Genomic DNA, 8,187 nt, shown 5'->3' with positions numbered 1-8,187 from the left:
AGCAAATTTGCAATCTATCCCTGAAAACAGGTGAGATCCCAGAGGACTGGAAGATAGCCAACGTTACGCCCATCTTTAAAAAGGGATCAAGAGGTGACCCAGGAAACTACAGACCGGTGAGTCTGACCTCGGTTCCGGGGAAAATGGCGGAAGCACTGATAAAAGACAACATCAATTAACATTTTGAAAGAAACAAACTTCTGATAACCAACCAACATGGATTCTGCAAGGGGAGATCGTGCCTAACGAACTTATTGCACTTCTTCGAAGGAGTTCACAGACAGATGGACAGAGGAGACCCCATAGACATCATATATCTAGATTTCCAAAAGGTCTTTGACAAGGTACCCCATGAACGCCTACTTTGGAAACTGAAGAACCATGGGGTGGAAGGAGACGTACATAGATGGATCAGGAATTGGTTGGCGGGTAGGAAACAGAGGGTAGGAGAGAAGGGCCACTACTCAGACTGGAGGAGGGTCACGAGTGGTGTTCCGCAGGGCTCAGTGCTCGGACCACTGCTATTTAATATATTTATAAATGATCTAGAAACAGGGACGAAGTGCGAGATAATAAAATTCACGGACGACACCAAACTATTTAGTAGAGCTCGGACTAAAGAGGACTGCGAAGAATTACAAAGGGACTTGAACAAACTGGGGGAATGGGCAACGAGGTGGAAGATGAAGTTCAACGTTGAGAAATGTAAAGTACTACATGTGGGAAGCAGAAACCTGAGGTACAGCTTGTGACAAACCCAGGTCTATTTCGGGTTTTTCTCATAACAAACCCAAATCCATCCCGGGTTTTGTCCCAAGCAGCAAGAGAAACTACATTGAGCCTAGGTGCAGGAGTGCTGACCAGGTGACTTCTGCTTAGACAGTGATATGGAGGTAGAAGAGGCAAAGCAGGAAAAGGTTAGAGGGAAAAACTATACTCTGCACAGACCTGTCCCTGCCACTGTCAGAAGTCTAAAACCATTTGAGCAGCCTGTTAGAAACAGGGTTAGGGAGAAACCTGCTGGTGGTAATAGGAAGCAGGCTGGTGTGTGGAAAACCCTTCCCCCACCTTCTCAGAGGGGGAGTGGTTATCCACAGGATATAACGTGGCTTCAGAGAACAGGTAGGGGGCACACAGGAGAGAAGCAGACGGGAGAGTGGGAATCCGAGGAGAGGTAGCCCCTCTCAGACTGTCCAATGCTAGAGACAGAAGAGTTGCCTCCTGTCTGGAATACTGGGGAACAGCCAGAAGGAGAAGCCATGGAGGTACAGGAAAGCTGTTTAGGAGCTGACACACAGCCAACTGCCATGGAAACGCAGTAAGCATGAGATTGGGGTTTTTGGCTGTTTATTTCTCTGTACTGCCAGCTGAACTCTTACCTGTTTAAAGCCAGTCTGGAATCTCTCCTTGAAAGCCAAACTTAGAGGCTTTCTCTAAAGCAGTAAAGTGTGGGGTTCTGGCAAACGTATGAGTGTTTGTTTTCTCTGGATTGTTGCCCAGCTGAGCAAGTACGTTGCCTTCACTCACAGCTGTGCCTGATTGCTGCAGCAGTGTTTCAATGAGATAAACATAGGCATGATACTGAGTTTGAGCAGAACAAATGATTTTGTTTGATATGGAATATTTGATAAAACATTATTTGCTTAAAGCATTCTTGCTCTGGTGAAGAGGACTGTGTTACTCACCTGATTAAAGTCCAGAAGCAAGGGGGCTGTATTCCATGCAGTGCTGGCCAAGCTTTAACTTCATGAATGCATTATTTTGAATCTTTTGTTATAAGTTCATGCAATATGAGTTTACACTGAATTGCAAGGCTGAAGCCTGTATTTTTGATTTATTTAACCAGTGCTGGAATAAAGCTATTTTTGTTTTGCCCCTTATGACTTGGACTCTTTTACCTTGCATGCTTATGAGGCAGATAGCGTGCCTGAAGTAAGACCTGGAGGATCCCTTGGTAGTAAGGGAAACGCTGGATCTGAGTTTTAGTCACTTTCCCTGGTGCTCACTGCATCTACAGGAACGCGGGTGTGACAAGTTATACGATGGGAGGGATGTTATTGAATGAGAGTACCCAAGAAAGGGACTTGGGGGTAATGGTGGACATGACAATGAAGCCGACGGCACAGTGCGCAGCGGCCGCTAAGAGAGCGAATAGAATGCTAGGTATAATCAAGAAGGGTATTACAACCAGAACGAAAGAAGTTATCTTGCCGTTGTATCGGGCGATGGTGCGTCCGCATCTGGAGTACTGCATCCAATATTGGTCGCCGTACCTTAAGAAGGATATGGCGATACTTGAGAGGGTTCAGAGGAGAGCGACATGTTTGATAAAAGGTATGGAAAACCTTTCATATGCTGAGAGATTGGAGAAACTGGGTCTCTTTTCCCTGGAGAAGAGAAGACTTAGAGGGGATATGATAGAGACTTACAAGATCATGAAGGACATAGAGAGAGTGGAGAGGGACAGATTATTCAAACTTTCGGAAAATAAAAGAACAAGAGGGCATTCAGAAAAGTTGAAAGGGGACAGATTCAAAACGAATGCTAGGAAGTTTTTCTTCACTCAATGTGTGGTGGACACCTGGAATGCACTTCAAGAGGGCGTAATAGGGCGGAGTACGGTACTGGGGTTCCAAGAGAGGATTGGACAATTTCCTGTTGAAAAAGGGGATAGAGGGGTATAGATAGAGGATTACTGCACAGGTCCTGAACCTGTTGGGCTGCCGCGTGAACGGACTGCTGGGCACGATGGACCTCAGGTCTGACCCAGCGGAGGCATTGCTTATGTTCTTATGTTCTCTCTTTCTAGGATCTCCAATTCATCTGTCACTTCTTCTTTCCCTTCCTGTCTTCTTTACCTCTTCTCTTACATCCACTCTTATTTCAATATTTTTTCTTTCAACTTTCTTCTTTATTTTTCTGTCAATCTGCTAAGATTCTATTTATTCTTACTACCCAGTCTTCCTTTTTCTTCATTTACCTACAGTTTTCAATCTTTCTCAATCCAGCCTTCCCCATTCTTCATCCTATGATCCCCCAGTTTTTTTTGCTAACACTTCCCTCTCTCTCCTCCAGACCCTCCAACATGCCTCTCTATCTTTCCTCCTCTGTTTACCATCTCTTTTCTTCCCCATCCAGCTTCTCTCTCTTTCCACTTCCATCTAGCATTTCCCCATCGCCCTACTTCCTACCCATTGGCCTGTGTTTGCCATATCTATCTGTTTTTTCCTCTCTCAAGATCTCCCCTTTCTCCCTATTTCCCCTATATCTAGCTTCCCTCCTCCCTGACCCTTCCCTTTGTCCTATGACCCCCCCCCCATGTCAAGCGTCTCCTATTTTCCTACTCATCTCATATCCAGCATCTCCTTTCTATGTTCCTTTACCCGTATGTCCTTTTCCCCTCATTCCTAATCCAGCATCTCCCCTCTCTTACCCTCATCTAAGACAGCATCTTCCCCATCCCAATCTAGCCTTCCCTTGTCGTCTAACTCTCTCCATTTGTACCACCATTCTCTTTCTTGCCATCCTTCCCTGATCCAGCAATTCCTCTCTCTTTTCCACTTCCCAACTTTTTGTCCAGCATATAGGTCTCCCTTTTTTCTTCTTCTCATGTTCAGCATCTTGCCTTTCTCCCTACTGTCTACCCCATCATTTCTCATTCTACTCCCCACAGGGTCTAGCATCCCCCAATGTGTTCCTATTCCCACCCCCTCCATCCAACCCCTTTCTCCTTTTTCCTCCCTAAATCACTATCTTGCTTCCCTATCATCTACCTTCTTTCACCCTATTGCCTGGGCATTGACCAGCTTCCCCCCCCCCGCCCCGTCCTCACCAAAAGTATAAATCCACTTTTGCCCCTCCCTGACCCAGTGTCTCCACATTTCTCTCCTGCCTCCGAACCCCAACATACCGCATCTCTTTTCTCTCCGCTGCTTCTTCAGCTCTTGACTGCTTTCTGGTCGTGAAACTGCTCAGCCTTCCATTCTGCGCTTATTGCTGCATGCTCTGCTGTCCCAGTCAAGCCCTCCTGAAGTCACTTCCTGTTTAGAGGAGTGAGGCTGGAACCAGCATAGTCTACAGCGCAGAAGAAATAGGAGGTCCCAAAGCTTCACTCTCCTTTATTGCCGCTGCAGTACATTTGAATGGGATGGCAAACTACTTTTTACTTTTAGCGGTGGCACTTGCCACCCTATAGCAACACCTCTGGTAGGAAAGAGGAGCTAGCAGGTAGAGAATGACATGGGGAGAAATTTACCCCCGTCCCCACAGGAACTCAATTTCCCCATCACGTCCCTATGAGTTTTATCATTGTCCCTGCCCCATTCCTTTAAGCTCTGCCTTAACTGCACAAGCCTTGAACATTTATGATTTTAAAAAGTGTTGGAAGCTTGTGCAAATGTGGATGGAACTTGAAAAAAAATGGGGCATGGACAGCAATAGATCTCGCGGGGATGAGAAAATGAGTTCCCACAGGGACAGGGAAAAATTTGTCCCCATGTCATTCTCTAGTGGCAGGCATTTGTTCTTCTTACGTGCTCTCCAAATAACATTTGAAAGCTGGTCCAGCCTAGTCTAGATTAGAAACACATAAAGGAGATGAGTCACAGTGAGAGTGAGTAGGAGAAACACAATGTGGAAGATAAGGGCAAATGCAGTTAGTCACAAGAGGCAGAGAGACCGTCAGAGAAAAGAAGAGAATGAGGAAGGGCCAGACACTTTTCTAACAAGTCCTAGTTTTGCAGCTCATGCATGTTTGAAGATTAAGGTACCGGTTTCCATCCTCCAAGGGAAGCAGGTATTACAGCTTTCTGTTTGCAGTCTTACTAAGAACGGAACTGGTTCAGCATATCTCTTATAACTAAAAATAGGGAACTTGTTGGCAACCTTAATTAGTGGAAATAGAGAATTCACTTTTACGCAACATGCATTCTGGAAAACTTAAAAGTACAAATATATCTACTGTATCATCCCAAGGAACTCTGCTCTGAAACCTAGAATTTGATGAACTGTTTAGCTCCTAGGGACTTCATCTATTTATTGTGCTAATATAAGTATTTTTCTAGGAAAGTACCATTTACCAAAGGGGGCAAGAAATCTCAGCAGACTGTACTACTGCACAGCACCACCTGCTGGTCACTGTGAACCTTTCATCCAAAATATACCTCAGTATAGATAGGGTGACCATATTTGTGAAAAAAAGAGGACACATAGACCTGCCCCCAGCCCCGCCTCCAGCACCACCCCTCTCCAAGGCGGCTGCCAGCTGCGTGCAGTCAGGGCAGTAGCAAGCTATAATTGCACCCTGTGTGTCTTGTGCTCCATGGCACACCCCCCCCCATCCTTTCTTGTGCTGTCCCTACCCTTTCCCCCATGATATATCACAGTGTTCTTTAACCTTTTTACATCTATGGACCGGCGGGAAAAAAAAAATTATTTTGTGGACCGGCAACTACTAGGACTGAAATTTTAAAACCCCGTTTCCACCCCGTCTCCGCGAGCTCGGTCCTCGCGAACCATCTGATCCCATCCGCACAAGCCTCAGTTATGATTGTATACTGAATGTATTTTATTTTATTAAAGTATAAAAAGAAACAATATTCTGTACAATTGTCATTTTATAAATACAAATAATACAGAGCAAGGATCAACAAAACCCCTGTCTCCCCTACCCTTCACATATATCCCCTCTACTATCAAGAAAACTGAATAAGCCAAATTATTACAGAATGCTACACAGAAATATCATGCTAACAGAATACCGCAATCACACATAGCAGGAATAGGGTTAGAGGAGTGCAAAAAGGGCAACTGCCCCCCTGGTCAGAGAGAGCCCTAAGCCACTGCCTGGACTTTGCAGTCCCCAGTTATGTCTAACACCAGCTCTAGCAGGATATATATTTCAAATCTGATATATTCTAATCACAAACTAGAAATAAAATTATTTGTTTCTACCTTTTGTTGTCTCTGGTTTCTGCTTTCATCTTCTTTTCACTCTCTTCCTTCCAGCGTCTGCCCTCTCCCCCTTCCATATGGTATTTGTCTTCTTTCTATGCCCCCCTCCCCTTTCCATCCAGCCTATGCCCCTCTCTCCTTTTTACACGATTCATTCCAGCTTCACTGCTCTCTTCATTTTTATCTCTCCTACACCAGATCTAGCATCTTTGACCCTCTCAATTTCTCTGCTGACCCCCTTCCCATCTCATTCCTGTATCTCCCCTTCCCCTCCTCTAATCTCCCTGCAAGCTGTTTCCTTCCTTTTTTCTTCTCCCTTCCCTCCTCCCCCTGTCCAGCAGTAACTCTCTTCCCTTTCCTTTCCCTCCTCCCCTCTCAGCAGCATCTATCCTTCTCTCTCCCTCCAGGTCCACTAGCAGCTGTCCCTTTTTTCCCCTTGCCCAGCAGCTTCCCAGACTCCTTTCCCTCCTCCCCTCCCAGCAGCATCTCTCCTTCTCCCTCTCTAGGTCCAGTAGCAGCTATCCCTTTTTCACCATGCCCAGCAGCTTCCCAGACTCCTTTCCCTCCTCCCCTCCCAGCAGCATCTCTCCTTCTCCCTCTCTAGGTCCAGTAGCAGCTATCCCTTTTTTTTTCACCATGCCCAGCAGCTTCCCAGACTCCTTTCCCTCCTCCCCTCCCAGCAGCATCTCTCCTTCTCCCTCTCCAGGTCCAGTAGCAGCTGTCCCTTTTTCCACTTACCCAGCAGCTTCCCAGACTCCTTTTCCTCCTCCCCTCCCAGCAGCATCCCTTCTCCCTCTCCAGGTCCAGTAACAGCTGTCCCCTTTTTATTTTTCACCATGCTCAGGAGCTTTCTCCCCTCCCAGCAACTCTCCTTACTTGCCAGCGCTGCGATTCAGTAAGGCAGCCTCGGGTCCTTTGTTGGGTCGCACCGCCTCTGAGGAAAGCGGAAGTTGCATCATCAGAGGTGGCCCGACTCAGCAAAAGCTCTCTTCCTGAATCGCTGCACTTGTAAGGAGAGCTGCTGGGAGGGAAGAAAGCACAGTCTGAGGCTCCCATTATCTCTCCGGCCCTGCGCAAACTACAGCTCCTCGATCTTGCCGGTCCTGCGCGGACCGGCAGAAAATTGAAGATGTTGATCTCGCCGGTCCTGTGTGGACCGGCAGGAATTTTCTGTGGACCGGCACCAGTCCGCAGACCGGCGGTTGAAGAACTGTGATATATCAGACTCAGTTTGAATAGGGTGCAGTAGAATTTGTATTGTATGTGTGCTTGTACTTGCCAATATCAACCGTCTATTTTATCCTCCCGCTTACCTTCTTTCCCATTATGTATTTCTTTTGCATCTGCGGCAGAATCTGCCAACCATATCTTCTTTTCCCTTCCTCACCATCTGCATGTTGTCTCTGACCGTTCCCTGCTATCTACATCTTCCCCTTTCTCTTGTCCATTCCCCCTGCCTCTCCTTCTCTTCTGTTTGCCTTTCTCCCTCAGGTTAATTGTGAGGCTGAAACCTGTGCCAGTTGTGCCAAGCCTCCCCACGCCTCATTCAAAATTCATGGCTGTGGATCAGCATTTCCTGATGCTGATTTTGTGATCCTTGAAATCAGTATTGTATGCTGACCCACTACGGTGGGTTTTGAGTGTGTTCACAATGCCAGCACTGAAGAGAAAGTGGAGTTGTGAGGAGCTGCAGCACAGAATACGCTGCATATAGTATATGTAAACCGCTTTGATTGTACTCACAGAAAGGCAGTATATCAAATTCATGACATAAGGTTCCTTTTTTTCTTCAGCTGGATCCCTGCCATCCATGCTGTTCCATCCTGCAGCTCTGTTCTCTTTGGCTGGTGAGGCTCTAATGCAGCATGATTTTGGTTATCCTCCCCAGAAATTCTGGTGCAATGCAACTTGACCACTAAACTTAGCCAGTTAGTGCTGAATAATGCTGGTTATCGAGGAATATAGTTAACTTTTAGCTTCTAACTGTGAATATTCAATTCAGTTTTATCTTTCCCTTCCTGTTGTGTTTAACCTCTAATTGTTGACTCCTACATTACTTAGATTGTATTTCTTTCCTTGCCTTACCGATTGTTTCATTGTGTTCATAAATGAGGTTTTTTTAAATTATGTTTTGCAAACTTAGTCCCTTTGTTAGTTATGTATGTTTATTTTATGTATATTTTAACTATGTATTTTGCTGATTTGTACATCGCTTAGAATTTGGAATAGGTGATT

At 45.9% G+C, this 8,187-nt stretch overlaps 1 long non-coding RNA gene across 1 annotated transcript in view; it reads left to right on the top strand.

Annotated features, from left to right (window-relative positions):
* Window positions 1-1,056: 1,056 nt before the first annotated feature.
* Window positions 1,057-8,187, top strand: part of LOC117366200 — a 44,231-nt gene continuing 37,100 nt past the window's right edge. Inside the window, exon 1 of the long non-coding RNA XR_004540510.1 lies at window positions 1,057-1,318. This is a non-coding gene — a long non-coding RNA (uncharacterized LOC117366200). The remainder of the gene's footprint in view (window positions 1,319-8,187) is intronic.

The sequence above is a fragment of the Geotrypetes seraphini genome, chromosome 8 (assembly GCF_902459505.1).
Source record: "Geotrypetes seraphini chromosome 8, aGeoSer1.1, whole genome shotgun sequence".
Lineage (NCBI taxonomy): Eukaryota > Metazoa > Chordata > Amphibia > Gymnophiona > Dermophiidae > Geotrypetes > Geotrypetes seraphini.
The sequence above is the reverse complement of the archived record's forward strand: the minus strand, read 5'-3'. Positions and strand labels throughout refer to the sequence as shown.